General features: G+C 40.5%; 1 protein-coding gene across 1 annotated transcript in view; it reads right to left on the bottom strand.

Moving 5' to 3' along the window:
* ddr2a (discoidin domain receptor tyrosine kinase 2a) overlaps positions 1-19046 on the bottom strand; it is a 153221-nt gene that overhangs the window by 114835 nt on the left and 19340 nt on the right. The window contains exon 2 of the mRNA XM_073063541.1: positions 14601-14741. The gene's annotated coding sequence lies outside the window, so the exon portion shown is untranslated. The remainder of the gene's footprint in view (positions 1-14600; positions 14742-19046) is intronic.

Here is a 19046-nt window from a genome sequence, read left to right as displayed (position 1 = left end):
GTGCAATGTTTGGCTTATTCTAAACATAGCATTTAGTCTGATGGCCAAAAAGCTCAGTTTTGGTTTCATCAGACCGTAGAGCCTTCTTCCAGCTGACTTCAGAGTCTCCCAAATGCCTCTGGCAAACTCCAACTAAGATTTCATGTGAATTTTTTTCAACAATGGCTTTCTCTTTGCCGCTCTCCCATAAAGACGCGACTTGTGAAGAACCTGGGCAATAGTTTTTGCATGTGCAGCCTCTCCCATTTCAGTCACTGAAGCTTGTAACTCCTCTAGAGTTGTCATAGGTCTCTTGGTGGCCTCCCTCACTAGTCCCCTTCTTGCACAGTCACTCAGTTTTTGAGGATGGCCTGCTCTAGGCAGATTTACAGCTGCGCCATATTCTTTCCCTTTATGATGATTGTCTTAACTGTACTCCAAGCGATGTTCAGTGACTTGGAATTTATTTTGTATCCTTCTGCTGACTGGAGTTTTCCGATAACCTTTTTGTGGAGTTGCTTGGAGTTTTCTTTTGTCTTTATGGTGTAGTTTTTGCCAGGATACTGACTCACCAACAGTTGGACCTTCCAGATACAGGTGTATATTTACTATAATCTTTTGAAACACCTTGACTGCACTTAAACAGATCTCTATTTAACTCATTATATGACTTCTAAAACCAATTGGCTGCACGATTTGACGATGTGGTGTATCATATTAATGGGAATGAATACTTATACAAATCAATTATTTGTGTTATATATTTGTAATAAATTTAGATCACTTTGTAGAGATCTGTTTTTCACTTTGACACAAAAGAGTGTTTTTGTTGATCAGTGTCAAAAAAGCCAAATTATATCCACTGTGATTCAATGTTGTAAAACAATAAAACATGATAACTTCCAAGGGCTGTGAATACCTTTTATGGCCACTGTATAAATAGCTAGGGTGCCTAAGATTTTTGCACAGAACTGTGGTAATCTTATGTCTTACACTGTACTGCTGACACACAAAAAAAAAGATTTCAAGACACATGTGAGTGATGATTAACCTGATTCTGCTATGGGTCTGTATTGTGGACTGAGAGTGAGAAGAGGGCAGGGAGAGGGGAATCATGGTTGGGAAAAGGGGAAGGGAGAGGTGAAGGAGTGGGAAGCACTGTAGAGACATTCTGCAGTGATCAATGTCCAATTTTTTGGGAATTAAATTACCTTGCCTGGTGCCTCAGGGCTGGGTGTGTTTGTGCCTGCGCCTCCTCACCCCTGGCTCTTCTTCTCTACCCTACCTCCCTTCACCATTCACACTTGCCATTCCCAACATCCTTTGCTCCCGGCAGGTCTACAAACTCATTCTCTGCTCCATGTTGACAAAAACAGTACTCTGCAAAGCCTTAGGCACCCTGGCTATATATATGAGCCTAAAGCTTTTGATCAGTACTGCGTTGTCACTTTCTTTGGGTGGTAAGAACTCCATTTAAACAGTGGAGAAATAAATCTTAAACAAATGTGTATTACAAGCAATAAAATCCAGCTTCTTTGATTCAGAGCATCTCTGGATGGCTCAGCTGGAACAATTCATATAATTTGAATATTTTGGGGCCCTGCTTGCAATGTTACAGAAAACAGGAACACAAGAACGTAGGAGCTGGAGTAGACCAGGCCATCAGGCCCTTCATGCCTGCCTCAGCATTTAATATGATCATGGCTGATCAATGCTGGTCTCAAATCCTCTTCTGTGCCACTTCTCCCCACTCCTCTATTCTTTCATCTATCAAATATTCATCCTCCTTCAGCTTATATACATTTTATGATCCAGCTTCTACTACCTGTTGAGGCAGAGAAATCCAGTAGTTCGCCACACTCTCTGAGACGTTTCCAAGTTTGAACAACTGCTGTCATGAGGGATGTTTCTGAATACTGTATATTTATTGTTTTACTTGTGATAAGTGATAGGGTCTGGTGACTGATTGTTTCTGGATAAAATTATCGAAGAAGCATTTTTCAATATAAGAATAAGTTGTACAGCATGAAAATCAAAAAATCAATATTTTAATTCTCGTTCCTGTCTATCAAGTGTATGGCCAAGCAAGGGCTTAACAACAGATAGGACACAGGAAATTTATCATGATTCCCCCCAGAGAAGAATTTACAATAATTTACAATACATCCAAACTCATGGAAACAGACTCTTTGGTCTGGCAGATCTGATGAACCATAAAAAATCTGTTTACTCCAACCCTGTTTTATTCTCCCCACATTCCTTGTAACTATCGCTCAGATCACACCACTCTTCCGCACACTAGAGACAAATTATGGTGGCCGGTTGACCTACAGATCCGCACTTCTTTTTTGCAATGCAGGATGGGACCAGAGCATCCGGAGGAAATCCATGTGGTGTCAGAGAGAATGTTCAAACTCCAACAGACAGCACTGAAGGTCACTGATAGAAAGATTTTGTAAGAACTATAAGCCTCAGAGTAAAGTATTTTGTCCTCAAGCTAGGCCAAAGCCAGCATGGTTTCCTGAAAGGAAAATCCTGCCTGACAAACCTACTGCAATTTTTTAAGGAAATTACAAGCAGGGTAGAGAAAGGAGATGTGGTGTACTTGGATTTTCAGAAGGCCTTTGACAAGGTGCTGCACATGAGGCTCCTTAGCAAGATAAGAGCCCATGGAATTATAGGAAAGTTACTAGTGTGGGTGGAGCATTGGCTGGTCGGCAGAAAAAGAAAGTGGGAATAAAGGGATCCTGTTCTGGCTGGCTGCCGGTTACCAGTGGAGTTCCATAGGGGTTGGTGTTGGGACCGCTGCTTTTTATGATGTATGTCAATGATTTGGACTACGCTATTAATGGATTTGGGGCTAAATTTGCCAATGATACAAAGATAGGTGGAGGAGCAGATAGTGTTGAGGAAACAGAGAGCCTGCAGAGAGACTTAGATAGTTTAGGGGAATGGGCAAAGAAGTGGCAAATGAAATACAATGTTGGAAAGTGTATGGTCATGCACTTTGGTGGAAGAAATAAACAGGCAGACTGTTATTTAGAAGGGGAGAGAAAAGTCCTGCGAAGGCTGAGGAAAGTCCATCTCCCACCCCCCATCCTCATCACATTCTACAGGGGTTGTATTGAGAGCATCCTGAGCAGCTGCATCACTGCTTGGTTCAGAAATTGCACCATCTCAGATCACAAGACTCTGCAGCAGATAGTGAGGTCAGCTGAGATCATCAGGGTCTCTCTTCCCACCATTACAGGCATTTACACCACACGCTGCACCCGCAAAGCGAACAGCATTGTGAAGGACTCCTTGCATCCCTCATACAAACTCTTCTCCCTCCTGCAGTCTGGGAAAAGGCACCGAAGCATTCGGGCTCTCACGACCAGACTGTGCAACAGTTTCTTCCCCCAAGCCATCAGACTCCTCAATACCCAGAGTCAAGACTGACATCTACATCATTTATTATTATATTGTAATTTGTCTTCTACTGTGCCTGTTGTCTTGTTTATTATTTATTTATTAATTGATTATTGTACTGCCCTGCACTGTTTTGTGCACTTTTTGCAGTCCTGTGTAGGTCTGTAGTCTAGTGTAGTTTTTGTGTTGTTTTACGTAGTCTAGTGCAGCCTTGAGTTGTCTCACATAGTCTGTTGTAGTTTTGTGTTGCTTCATGTAGCACCATGGTCCTGGAGGAAAGTTGTTTCGTTTTTACTGCAGCTTATGGTTGAAATGACAATAAAAAGGGATTTGGCTTGAAAATGCAGAGATGCAAAGGGACTTGGGAGTCTTTGTGCAAGGTACCTTAAAGGTTAACCTCCAGATTGAGTCAGTTGTGAAGAAGGCGAATGCAATGAGTCTGAGCCCTCATTTCTATAGGTATAGAATATAAGAGCAGGGATGTGATGTTGAGGCTCTATAAGACACTCGTGAGACCACACTTGGAGGATTGTGTGCAGATTTGGGCTCCTTATTTTAGAAAGGATATACTGACATTGGAGAGGGTTCAGTGAAGATTCACAAAAATGATTCCAGGAATGAAAGGGTTACCATATGAGGAACGTCTGGCAGCTCTTGGGCTGTATTCCCTGGAGTTCAGGATAATGAGGGGGGAATCTCATAGAAACATTCCAACTGTTAAATGGCCTGAACAGATTCGATATTAGTTATTTCCTGGGGTAGGGGATTCTAGGAAAAGAGGGCACGACTTCAGGATTGAAAAACTTTTAGAACTGAGATGCAGAGAAATTACTTTATTCAGAGGGTGGTAAATCTGTGGATATTGTTGCCATGGGCGGCTGTTGAGGCCAAGTCATTGGGTGTACTTAAGGCAAAGATAGATAGGTTCTTGATTGGCCAGGGCATCAAAGGGTAAGGGGAGAAGGCAGGGGAGTGGGGATGACTGGACAAAACTGGATCAGCCATGACTGAATGGCAGAGCAGACTCAATGGGCCAAACAGCCTACTTCTGATCCTATATCTTACGCGATCTCTCAATTATTTATCAATTTGGTTAGCTACTAAAGTATATGGAAGTATCTGAAGTGGATGTCTTCACTAAATCTGGCAAATTCCAGTGGCTACCACTTGGCAACAATAAAGATCCTTAAGCTGAAAGAGGTAAACATATCTAAGTCCTGATGAAGGCAGTTGGGCAATAGAAATTCCATGAGACCAGTTATACATTTTAAAATTTCTTCTTTGATTTCTATCCTACAGCCCCTACGCATGCCAGCTGAGGTTTTGGGCAGTGAAGATTAATTATTGGGTTGAAAGTCTTCGTGATGGGTAAGTTCTTGAAACAATGGAGCAAAGTAGCTCTGCAAGCTTTTTCCATACTTCATCCCAAATTCTGAAATTCTTTTAGGAATTCTTCCAGGACTTGAAAATCAGTCCAAAAACAAACCTGAGAGCAGAATGTGATCAAATTTGCTTGGCACAAGAAATATCCACAAACTTTTCTTCTGATTTTTTTTATTAGACAATACCAAATTGACAACAAAGTGGAATCTGCAAGGCAATTAAAACGTAGTCTCAATTCAGATTACTCTTTCTACCGACACATGGAAAACATTTACATCTGCATTGCAAACATCCTTTTCCAAAACATTACCCTGCGATGTGAAAAATATTTATCAACATCTTTCAGACTCCTGAAGAGAGTTTTGTTTGTAAAATCTGCACAACACTTAAAAAGAAATCTTTGGTAAATTCTTTGGATTATGACAGGAAGAAATGTACAAGAATATCAATATGAAAGATGTTTTAGTGCACTTGTACATTTTATTGATGCTTCTCACAAGCTCAAGAAGTTCAAAAGTGCTTTAAATAGAAAATGGAATGAGGAAATGTGACTTGTTCAAATCAATTAGCACAGAGAAGACTGAACATCACCCTTGAATGCATGAAGCACTGTTGGAATTTTGCTAACATCTCTCGACAGGTACCTTCTTGACAGCCAGCAGTGAATAACTTGCAGTTAAAGAGGAAATGTAATTTCAGTTAATGTTCTAAAGTAACAAAAGCGACATCATTCTCAGACATTAACTCAGCTCAATTTCTAATAAGCCTGTGGTTATGTTACATTATTGGGTTACACTGAATGGCTACAATGGGAAAAGTTAGGAAAAGCAACAAAACTCTGAAGGTAAAACATGCTCGACACGGGAATACTTCTGAACTGTTTTCACTGAAAGTACACCTTCAGCAGCACCAATTAGAAGGGCTGGGGCTTGGGGCTCGTGTACAGTAAGTCGGCTAAAGGTGATGTGTCTGGTGACCTTCGGCTGAATTTAGTTACAAAATATCCAGCCTTATCTTTTGCATGCCTGTGGGTTCTGCCTTCAAGGAACAGGATGTTTACGAGGCTTCTCTCTCCTGTTGGTCAATTACTTGGTGCAATTTGTGGCAGAGTCAGCAGGGCCAAGGAGTCCTGAGTCTTGGCTGTCTGATGACTTAACTCTGTCAGTAGAGTACTGCTCTGCCTGCTTGTCGCCCCACACCCTTGCTTCACTGCGTAGGGGTCGTAATTAACAAATGACAAAACTGCTGGTGAGTGATTCGAGAAATTCTGCAGATGCTGGAAATCCAAAGCAACACACACAAAATGCTGGAGGAACTCAGCAGGTCAGGCAGCATCTATGGAAATGAACAAAAGGTTGCTGTTTCAAGCCGAGACCCATCTTCAGGACTGGAAAGTAAGGGGGAAGATGCCAGAATAAAAAGGTGGGGGGGGGGGGAAGAGTAGGAGGATGGCTAGAAAATGATATGTGAAGCCAGTGGGGGTAGAAAGGCAAAGGGCTGGAGGGGAAAGAATGTGATAAGAGAGAAAGTGGATCACAGAACAAAGGGAAGGAAGAGAGTCTCCTTTCGGCATCTTCCTTTCCAGTGCTAAAGAAGGATCTCAGTTTGAAACATCGACTGTTTGTTTATTCCCATGGACGCCGCCTGACCTGCTGAGAACTTGCTTCTTTCTTTAAACATAAAGTCGATAAGATCCTGGACAATCCATAATTGTCCCAGATCTCATAAGCAGCTTAATTTAACCACAATAGTTTTATATAGAGTCACGGCAGATATTAAGTTATACAATCTCACTAATTCAGGCTCTTTTTTCCATGTTCCTCACAGCTTTTTACATTGCAGTCCCTTGGCAGGATGGCGTTTAGCCAATTATGTGGCACCCCTGGTCTTCCCTGTACTCTGATAATGATTACATACTCTCAGTTTGCCCCTTTGGGTGGTACACCAGTTGAAACAGCTTCTGGACGGCTGAGTTGAGGAATGAAAGCAGTGTAATCCTGATTTAAGTAGAACCATAGGGTACTTTGTCCAATTGAGTCCACGCTGATCATCAAGCGTCCATTTGTATTCATTCCACATTAATCCCATTTGTAAACACTTTAATCAACCGTGCTTTTGGTTCAGGCAAATGTGAAGGTCCTGGCAAAAGTCTAGGCAGGAAGATGATGTTGAATACAACCTGCACCCTGATTTACATGAAGCCCTCTTCTTAGTGATGAGAAGCAAGAGACAGAATTGGCTTCAGGTTGGCATCGGGTCAGTTTTCTTCACTGAATTTCACTTGGAGCCCAAAGTCTGCACTGTGGAAATGCTGGAATAGGTTTTGTGGATGTGGTTGGATGTCTTTGAGTAAAACACCCACACTAACACTAACATTCCTGTGAGCAATCCGATCCATGACTTACTGATGTTAACATTGACAAATAATGCAACATAGTGAGAGTAAAAATAGCAAATAGGATACTTCACTTTGACTTTCAACTGCAGTATAAGGAACTGCAGTTTATTACCAATACAAACTCTTCTAAATAGTATATTCAAATTTGTGGCAAAACCTGAATTGTATTAGTTTTCATACTGTGAAAGAAGGATTAAGTAATTTCTCAGTTAGTCAGTATACTTGTTAAATATGTTGACTGATACTTGGAAGAGAAAAGAAACAAGAACTATGGCTGTGGGAAAGAACAGGGAATTGGGATTGGTTTAAATATCCTTTCAAGTGCTAGTACAGCGATAACAGGCAGGATCATCACCTTCAAAGCTGGAAGGTTTTTTCATATGCAGACCTGCAGATGAGTTTTGCTGAATATCAGTTTAATGCATCCGATTAAACATAGGTTAGAAAAGGAAACAGGTTTTATATTCTGCAAAGCTGCTATATTTTTAAACTACTCAAGTAACATGAGATTCCGAATGTGAGTAATCACTCCCTTCTAGTCTGCTTCCATCTACTAATAACCTTCCCCAATTTACTTCCTCTTTTCCATTTTCTGGAAAGATTGAAATCACACATATAGGCCTGGAGCTGTCTGAGGCCCAGCTTTTGTGTCCACTTCAGTTGTAGCCTATAGCTAGTCGGCTTCCCCATCCATAGTTCTGCAGCTCAGGGAACGAAGGAACCCAACCAAACATGGGGAACTCTAGGTATTACCCTGTGAGGTATGCTCTGGCAACTTGATTAGGCCTTGCCTGTGATGCCCTGACCATTGTACCGGAGGGATTCCTCTCTGAACATCGACTTGCACTCTTGAAACTACCACTTACTTGGAGCACCATTTGGTCAGTTGTTTCAACTCTAACAGAATCAGTCAAGTAGTCACCCCCTACCCCACCCTCACACACACACCTGCTTGCCTCTGGTCCTGTAAATGTCATCCATTAAAGTCTGTATTCTTTTCTATTTTTGAAAGTTACAATGGCATCTATATCTAGTGACACACACAAAACGCTGGAGGAACTCAGCAGGCCAGGCTGCATCTATGCAAAATCTAAGGAAATGTGGACTGTTTACTCTTTTCCATAGATGCTGCCTGGCCTGCAGAGTTCCTCCCAGCAGTTGCTGGATTTCCAGTATCTGCAGATTTTCTCTCGTTTGTGATCCACTTCTAGTACCTTTGATTCAAGATTATAACAAATTCTTGTACAAATTAAACACCCCTCTTCTCCAACGGGTTCTTCTGTGACCCCTGTTTAAAGACCCTCCTGCCTTGCATCAATTTGACTGGGAGAGATCGATTTTTCCCATGTATTTCTCATTAACAAATAATGTTCATCTCAGAAGCCTTAACAGCAAATGAATCCATCTATTCAACTGGGAGAAAAACCCACAATTTTATGCTTGCCCTGTGTTCACAACCATTTGTTTTTCTTTCAAGTCCATCCTCCTGCTATTAACATCCTAAACCATCAACATCTCTCTACCCCAAGTCAGGAATACTGAGGCTTTTTTTTTGTCTAATATGATATCATCCGAGGCTGAGCCAATGGACTCATTGACACTCAATGCCAGTCTAAGAGATCTTGCTGGTTTGTATGGTGCTGTCACTGGAGAAGTTGCTTTGGAATATGCCAATGCTAAAACGGAAATGAGTGTTCATAATCTCCTCTCCTTAACAACAGTCTCTATCTTGTCTAATACCCTTGTTCCACAAAGTTGAAGATGCCCTTCCTAACCCATATTTTTGTAATAGTCTAGAAAGGGCCCAAAGTTTGGACATCACCAGTGCAGCATTCTATCTGTATTACACAGAAGCACAAACCAAGTTTCATGCTTAAATCTCTGGAGCATTCCTGAAAACCAGCAATAATTTCAGTTTGCTTGCTGTTGGCTTGAAAATTGAGAATGTTTTGACAATTTGCTAACTAGGACAGAGGTGTTCACTTCCATGATATGGAGTGCCTTGCCATGCTTTGTCCCCACACCCCACGCAGATGAAATAAGAATGCAGTACATTATGCTTCATTGGGACACCTCGGGACCTGTATATTTTGGCCCAATTAAGCAGCTCCATCAATTAGAATAAGTTACATAGAAATATTTACAAAGATATAAAAAAGACAAACTGAGTAATGAATTATTTAAATGAACTACAGAACAAATTAGAACACCAAAGTATTACAGCGCTATAAGTCTGTGAATTTGTTCCAATAGTTATCGTCCGAGGAATTGATCCAGTGTATGCAAGGAAGAAAGTCAGAGCAGATGACTAGTAGAAATAATGGACTGCCTTCATACATTATTATTGACAATTGCATCCTCCAAATCTTCATTTTCATTCTAATATTTATGATTGCTGATTCTTTCAAATTTTTCATATTTCCTAACTTGTTGAAGTAGTGAAATTGTTTCATTTTCACTCCCTGCCATTCCTGACATCTTCAAGCCTGAATGCTTGAAACCACAGTGAGCAAAACAGTTCTGAATTATCATACTGCTTATTTATCGCCAACTATCACTGACAAAAATCACTGCTCTTTGAACAAAAAAACACACAACTGGTACCACTTAAAAACTGTTTGCTCTACGCACTGTGTAGCATCTAACAGCCACAAAAGTACGTGTGACTGATACCAGTTATAAGCTGTCTCCTTCCCCAATTAAGTGGCATAGTGCCCCAAATAATCGAAGGGAATCCTGGCAATTTTCTCAATTACTTTTTGTTCTTTAAGAGTTGTCCCAAATGCCCTGATTAACTAATGGCCCAATTAATTGGAGTCTACTGTATTTTATTTCACAGTGAATATAGTATCGAACATATGCTATTTATTAACCAGACCTTGCAGCCTCCAGCATAGTACAAATAGGATGCAGATAGATTGCTTTCGTGTAAGCATACATTAATTTAGAATTTTACGATAAAGTCATGATTTAATTAAACGCAGATAGTGCATGCCGCATAAGTGATTGATTAAGTAAACATGCTCTTACTCCCTACAAGTGAAATCAATTTGTGTATACAGGTGAATGCTTCCAAACTTGCCCCACATTTTAAATATGATTTAACAATACGATTCACTGGATGTCCTCCTCCAGCAGGAGCCCTGCCTGATATTTTATGACATCAAACACTCCAGTGGTAATTTTCTACTTATAATTAGTGCTGATTAAAATCCAGCAGTCTATTACTTAACAGATAAGTTTGCTATTCATTATCCACCCCTTGTTGGTAAATTCAGCATGGCTTCTTCGGTAGGGGGTAAAGAGTCCAATTACGTTGGTGGGACTGGAGTCACACTCATACCAGACCTAAATGTGATTATTTATCATGTATAAGGGCATTCATGAACCAGTTGGGTTTTACGCAGTCTGGCAGTTTCAAAATTATTATTGCTGAAACAAATCCCCTTCATTCCAGGTTTATTTAATTAAAGTTAAATTCCCCAGATACCATAGCACGATTTCTGGACTAGATCTCTGGGTACTAGTGTAGTGAGGGCTAAGCCACTGCATCCAGTATATAAAGTCATAGACAGGTACAACTCTGGAACAGGCCTTTTGGCCCATCTAGGCCATGCTGAACCCATTTAAACTGCCTTATCCCATCAAGCTGCATCCAGACCATAACCTCCATTCCACTACCATCCAAAACATGATCTGACCAATCTTTCTCACCTAAATGTTTGTCTTTATCACTTGGAAAGTTACAAGTCAATTTTATATAGGAGCTTCTGGAATTGGAGGGCTGACAGGAATTGCAAAGCTTTGCACAAGCTCTCGTTTCAGAGCTACCTACAGGTTATAATTGTTTTTTTACTGTGATCAGACAAGCTTTTATACAGTGGATATCCCCATTGCCTTCACAGTCAAGCATGCTACACCTCTGAAATTTGGGCATCTTGTAGCTTTATTGTTTGATTTTACCAAACTGTCCACCACCTGGTTTCTGCTGAGCTGAGGTGACTTACACATCAACAAAGGATAGTAACTAGAATCCTTTAAAGAAAAGTATAATAAAAGGATCAATTCAGAGAACTAAGGAAACCTTTAAATGGACAGGTCTTTGCCTGCTAGAGTGGGCCTTATAATAGCAGACATCACCAGAAAAAAAGCAGGTTGAATGTTATATAAATGGACTAACATGATTGACCAACATCTGTTTAGATCATGGACCCATGTTATAATATTGCTGGGTGCTAGGACCATCAGGCCCAGAAGTATTGATATAAAGATAAATGCCAATTGCGTTGTCTGTAGGTAGGGTTATGATAATGGGAAATGGTTCCATAGAGGATCAAGCCCAGATGTAAAGATAAGTTTATGGACTTACCGATTCACATGATTGTTCCATCCAGTGTAACATTAATAAATAACAAATATTATTCTGGAGGTGAGAACCAGCCATTGTTTAATGGGCACTCCCTCTAGGTTATTCAGTTTCCAATGCTCAGTACATTATTGAAGCGTGCCAGTCACATGATGGATACAAGGATAAAATATGAGCAGAAGCTGAATTTCCAGCACACAGCAAAAGAAAACTATCATTTGTCTTTTAACAATCTATATTGGACCCACTTGCAGTGAAAAAGGATGGCATTGTCAGATCCATGATATAACCCACAGCATGTTTTAAAATAGGACAAAATACTCCCAGCATCACAGACTCTAAAATCAATCTATTTCCAACTCAGCTTGCTGGAATGTTGGGCAAATAGTTCATAGTATATGATACTTCAGGAAGATTTACAAATTTGAACTTACACTGGATATATCTACAATACACAGTATATGTCTCAGATTCAAAGTAAGCATTATGCAACAGAGCATTTTGCAAGAGTTGTTTTCCACAGACACATAAGCATGTGAAAGCTACATTTCATGATAGCAGACATTTTTTAACAAAACTATGCACTTCCTAGATTCAGTTTATCATTTGGTTAAGTGTTTTTCAGGCTGAAATTAATTATTGTGCAATAAAGTATTTTGGAACAGATCTTTTCTGTTAGGGACCAACCACATGTTGCGTTAGATTGGATGACAGTGTAATGATCACAATAAAAATCCAATTGTAACTTTATATTTTACACTGCTAGGACCTCTGAAATGGAATTTTTGAAAAATCTTGTATTTACTGCCATCTTACCAAAACTAGAGAGTGCTATATATTGACTGGAACATTTCTGAGCAGTTCTATTGATAAGCAAAAACACATGCAGTACTGTGCAAAAGTCTTAAGTTCATGCAAAAAAAAATTCTGTAAAGCGAAGATGCTTCCAAAAATAGTGAAATGAGAAGACTCTAATTACCAAAAATTTACTATAAGGAGCAGCAAACAGTTAAAAAAAAAATCAAATCATTCATGAGAAAATCTGCAGATGCTGGAAATCCAAAACACCACACACAAAATGTTGGAGAAACTCAGCGGACCAATCAAATCAATGTTTGGTGCGACCACCCTTTGGCCTTCAAAACTGCATCAATTCGCTTCGGTAGACTGTCATTATTTTTTTAAGAAAATCAGCTGGTAGGTTCTTCCAAGCATCTTGGAGAACTTTCCACAGTTCTTTGGCAGACTTTGGTTGTCTCGCTTGCTTCAGTCTCTCCGGGTAATCCCAGACAGCCTCGATGATGTTGCGATTTGTGGAGGCCTTACATCTGAAACCATATACAAAATCTAGGGTGCCTAAGACACACTAGGTGCATAGTACTGTAGGCAAAAATATGGGCCAGATCACGTTTTGTTGATTTACTAAAATTTATTTTCTTATTTTTTTCTTATTTGAGATTCAGCACAGAATAGGCTCTTCCAGCCCAGCAACCCCCGATTTAACCCTAGTCTAATTACAGGACAAATTTACAATAACCAATTATCCCACCAACTGGTATATTTTTAGACTGTAGGCCAATACAGGAGCACCTGGAAGATACCCACACCATAACAGGGAGAATGTACAAATGTCTAACAGGCAGCAGCAGGAATTGAACCGGGGTCGCTGGTAAAGCGTTGTGCTAACCACTGCACTACCGTGCTGCCCATAAGAGGAATAAGATAACTGCATGTTCTTAATACAGGTGGCAATTCCTGTTAGAAGGGGCTTTTTTTTTAATTGGTTCAGGAAAGGGTTGGAGCAACCTACATAACTAAATATCTTATCCATTAGTCACTGTTAATGCCAACTCATAAGCAATTTTCACTTTGGTATGGTAGTGAAAGACTACTAGTGATTGAGAAATCTTTTGAAGTACCATTTCTCTCCTAGAGATAAAAAAATGAATTAGCAACGAAAATTTGGATAGGTATTAAGTATATGGGTGATATATTCTATACATAGTTTTCAGTGCTATGTTGAATTAAAAATTCCATTGATTGGAAGAATAACATTTTGACTTTATTTGGTTGTAGATTTTGCCTCAGGAAAGGAATTTACTTCATTTAAAAGCATTGCTCTGTTAAAGTCAATAGAAATTATTTTTGTATACAATTAAAGGCTGATTTATACTTGTGCGTTTGGGCTACGCCGTAGGCCTGATTTTCACTTCTGCGTAGGCTCTACGCTGTAGCGAGCATGTGTTGGTGTGCGCCAAAATGCTAGTTGGCGGTGGGGTTTCTATGTCACTGCGTTGAGTTTCTTTGTGAGAGACATGGACGAGGAAATGCATTTCAAAGATTTTTGCATGTCGACAGGTAGATTAGACGGTTTGGTTCATCTATTTCGCATCAGTGTACAGACATGGTGGAGAAGAAGCAACCGGAAATGCGTAGGAGGAAATGCGATGCTACCAAGCAGACCAATCACAGTTGTTGCGGTCTGCATCACCGCATCGCGTGAGTTACCTGTTTGGGGAGGTGCACGTCACCCTACGGCGTAGGGTACACGGTACCTACAGTGTAGGTGCGACGCAGAAGTATAAATATGGTTTTGATAGAAAATATGGTTTATTTGCATAAACAAAAAATGAATGAGAAATTAATTATGTCTGAATGAAAATGTATGGTGATAGAACTCTCCCAAACTGAAGCTTGAAAATATTTGCTCCAAGAACTAAAAAGACAAATTGAAAAAACTCATTACTGAATGTGTAAAGGAGTTAGAGATTGATTGAAGAAAAGCATATAATCTTGGTCCTTGCGGATATCTGTGTCCCAACTGAATCTGTGCAATAACGGTCCTTTCTACCGTGCAGTGTGACTGAAAGCAAGCTTGCATACATGGTAAACACAAGAGACTCTGCAGATGCTGGAAATCCAGAGTAACACACACAGTTCTGATGAAGCGTCTCAGGCAGAATCGTCGACAGTTTGTTCATTTCCGTGATGCTGCCTGACCTGCTGAGTTCCTCCAGCATTTTGTATGTGTCACTCTGCATACATACTTGATAAATCACTTACATTAGGTGAATTTTGTTTCTGTCACAGAAACATTCTGTAATTCTTCTCCATTGTTTGGCTTCTAGCACTGCAAGATGTGGATTCCACAGACTGGCAGTTTTGGTGGAATTCCTCAGAATGGAGTCAGGAACGCTGGAAATCCTGGTCAAGTCAAACAGAAATAATCAAATAAGCAAGGTATTTGCTTTAAATCCAAACTGTTCTACAGCCCTGAGACTTCAAATGTCCTGACTGACCTTCTGTACACAGGCTGATCAGGCAGGTTTTCAAAAACAAGAGAAAATCAGGCCCCAGATTTTCTAATTTACTTTCATTTACAATCTGATATTTCCAATAAGTATCAGTCAGGGAGAAAAATATTACTCTTTTTGTCCATAATATATGGGCTGCTAAATCGGGGAACTTGATTAATGTAAAATATTCTGCATGAGCTTAAGGTGTGATTTTCAATCCAGTCAGCCTTGCATATATCAGAATTGCAAATACAGCTACATGATTTCCCTCTAAGAGTTGTGCTTTTGTACTCCTAATGCTTATTTGCCTGACAGTGGACAAACTTAGCTTTGACATTGCCAATGAGTTATTGAACACCAAAACGGCTAATCCTATCTCATCCAGAGTGAGAAGAGTAGCTAATGACCAAAAGCTTCAGCTTCCAGGATCGACAAAAATGTGGAAGTGATGATGAAACTCAAATCAGGGCTATTGTTCATAGGAATGGGGGCAAGGCAGTGAAAGATAAGGCTCGAGCTCTCAGAGCATCCGGGTACATGCGATGGCTCTTCGGTTCTATTGCAAGTAGACTGGTTGCCATTTGTGACCTTTTTTTTCCACAGATTGATTCACTGGAGCATTTTTCCCAAAATTATTTACCATAATTATAATGTATACAGTAAAGGCTGTCAGGAAATGCCTTTGACTGTATTCATTGTACATCAAAACAACTTGTTTCTTTACATTGCAATAACGTTACTCATCTCCTCCTTAACCAATACAAAACTGAAGTATTTGAGGAGCATAGGGTTCCGCCTCTCAGTGTTCATTGATGGCTGAAGCTCCCACGGGGGCTTGAATGAAGATCTTGCCATGTCTTAGTTTGCTGCAACTCTAAAGATCCTTCTGGTATTAAACTGGCAAAGTTTGGGATGTTGTGGTTGGGGGAAGGGTGGGGCAGTGATCGTGTGAAGGTAAGGGCCCCAGGACTCTCAATTTGGAACAAGCAGTGGATGAGGTGGTTATGTCACTGACCATAGAAGAGTAGAGCACAGGAGCAGGCACGTGGCCCATGCCGTTGTGCCAAACTAATTAAGTTAATGACACCTAATCCCTTCTGCCTGCACTAGGCCCATATTACTCCATTCTCTGCACCTTCATGTGCCTATCCAGTAGCCTCTTAAATGCCTTTATATTTTTGCCCCCGTCAACACCCCGGGCAGTGTACTCTAGGCACCTACCACTCTCTGAGTTAAAAAAAAAACCTAATCCTGAACATTGCTTTTGAACTTTCCCACTCTCACCTTAAAAGCATGCCTTCTAGTATGAGATATTTCAGCCCTGGGAAAAAGATACTGGCTATCTACTCAACCTGTGCTTCCCATAACTTTATAAACTTCTTTCAATCTTCCCTCAACTTCCACTGCTCCAGAGAAAGCAACCCAAGTTCATCTGCTCTCTACCTTGATCTCTCTCAGCTATTTGCCCTGCATATTGTTGATAGTTTAATGAGATTATTACTTTTTTATCTGGAAGTAGTGTATTATGTATGGAGATTATTATATCATTAAGAAGTGAGGGTCGGAGTCATAAAGTCAGACAACATGGAAGCAGCCAATGAGTTCACATTGACCATTAAACATCCATTGTCATTAGCTAAACTACACTGTTGGAGAAACTTGATGGGCCGAGCAGTTTTCCTAGGGGGGAAAGAATGGGTGATATTTCAGATCGAGACCCTGCATCAGGACTGAGTACGGAGAGGGAAAATAGACAATATAAAGAGGAGAAGAGGAAGCATAAGACAGGGGCTGCTGGAGATAGGTGGACCAGGGAGAAGTGAAAGATTAAGAGGAGCAGGTGAGGGAGATTTGTGCCCATTTACATTAATCCCCTACTAATCACCAACCACCTCTCTATTTCTACCGCTCAGCAGTATACTAAGGATGATTTACAGTGGGCAATTAACCTACCGCCCGACATGGCTCTGGAATGTGAGAGGGAGTCTGGCGAGCCAGAGGAAACCCACATGCTCACGGGGGGGGGGGGGGGGGGGGAGCATGCAAACTTCAGATAGGCAGTGTCAGAGGTTGGGATTGAATCCAGGTCACTAGAATTGTGAGGTAACTGCACTAGCTGTGCTGCTGTACTGAGGATGTTGCCAGGACTTCAGGGCCTGTGTTATAGGGCGAGGTATTTAGTTCTGGTTAAATTTCCCCATGGTGACACCCAGCACGTGGCTCATGAAAGGTTCAACGATACTAATACTATTGAAGATATACTCTCTCCTGCTGGAGCCGATAATTGCTTGGAAATGTCACTTGCTGCATTTCCACATGCCTGGATACCATTTAGGGCTCTTCCTTTTTTGGTTCATTATTAGAAAACCTCCTACTTCTGACCTTACTTTGAAGAGAATACAATAGCCCAGTGTATCTGGGTTTAGGGCTCCTCCGCAGCAATTCCTGCAGCAACATTGAGTTTCTGATTTCTGGTCTGAGGTGCAGTTTCATTATAATTTCTCAAAAGGCACAGCTGAAAAATAACTGTGCAACTCATGTACTGGGAACTTATTTTCCACGGGATTAGCCCTATCATGAAGAATATAATGGAAAAAAATTGTAAGGTGCCACAGTAAGAAATAGTTCATACCTATAATTACTTTCCAAAAGGCTTCTAAGGAAGATATTAACGTGGAGTGACTGAATTGGTTAGCAAGGGAATTCAAGAGAAAAATAATGATGGCCCAGGGTCACCATGATGTTATGTTTTAGCTGTTGAAGTTGATACACAAGAATGATATGGAGAGCAAACTGTTGCCCATACCGCAGGCTCCCCCTCTCCATGCAGCTGTAGAGCAGTAGAGACCGATGCAGTTTGGCACCAGTGGCATTGCAACAGCTGCCAGCCAACGTTGAACTCAACGTAGGACTGCAGTAGGGCCTCCAGCTCTGTATCTTCCCTCGGGGTTTGCTCCTGAAGCCTTCCCCACAAGGAAGCAGAAGTTTAAAATCAGAGTTTCCTTCTGTAACTCAGTAAAATCAGATGAGCTGCCAGCCTTTGGCAGACGAGCCACATCTGCCTGGAGAGACTGGTTTTAAGACACTGGTTACTTGCTTTTGCCCCTTCTCCTGTCAGTAAAATCTTCCACCAGGCTTGGTAGCTAGCCACCGTGAAGGCTGGGTACTGGATTTGATTGTCAGAGGCTATTTGAGACACACATCACTGGGAGTAGTTAATAGGCAGTGGGAGCTTATTCCCACTATTCCCTCCCCAACCCCCTGGCTTTGTCAGCCTTAAGTAAAATAACACTCTGCAATATCCTAATTAAAAGAAAGGCATTTCTAACTAGAACAATAAAATTATGTTGATTTGGTATGATAGTTCAAAACACTCTGACACAAGACCATTAGACATAGGATCTGAATTAGACCAACCAGTCCATAGAATTTGCTTTGCCCTTCAATCTAGGCTGACTTATTTTCCCTCTTAACCCCATTCTCCTGCCTTCTCCCCATAACCTTTGAAGCCCTTACTAATTCAGTACCTATCAACCTCCACTTTAAATATACTAATGACTTGGCCTCCACAGCCATTTAATAAAGTTTCATTTTCATTTCATTTTTCAATCCTTTTTATTGATTTTCCGGTAAAGAATATACAAATCGGAGGAGAAGTTTCGCAAACAGATAATACAAAAGACATATAAACAGCAGTAAAAAAGAAAGTATATAAAAGAAAGTATATAAAAGAAAGTCAAAATCAGATATGTAAAATGTTACACTGTTATATATACAATATAATCAAAAAAACAACTCTTAACAATCATAAAAAAATTGGAAATTTTATTTAATAAAGGGAAAAAACCCACTAACTAAATTAAAACAAAAAAAAAAGAAAAGAAAGTTATACCAAACAAAATCAGCCTTTTGGCCCATCAAGTTCATGTCAACCATATAGCTTCCATCTTTACTAATCCAATTTACCAACACTGGCTCCACTGCTTCTACCCATTCATAAATGTTTCTGATTTCCAGTAGCTTTTGTCTTCATTGACCTCGACTTTGTCCATATTATCAAATATGATTGAAGCCACACTGGATTACAAGCAACCTTTAATGGGAACACTGGGGAACTTGCTAATAGTGGACATTGACAGGAACACATTAACATCATGATAAAATTGGCCGCCCGTCATAAGGCCCAAATGTTTGTCAGTTCCAGTTAATGCAG

The sequence above is a fragment of the Hemitrygon akajei genome, chromosome 12, assembly GCF_048418815.1.
Source record: "Hemitrygon akajei chromosome 12, sHemAka1.3, whole genome shotgun sequence".
Lineage (NCBI taxonomy): Eukaryota > Metazoa > Chordata > Chondrichthyes > Myliobatiformes > Dasyatidae > Hemitrygon > Hemitrygon akajei.
The sequence above is the reverse complement of the archived record's forward strand: the minus strand, read 5'-3'. Positions and strand labels throughout refer to the sequence as shown.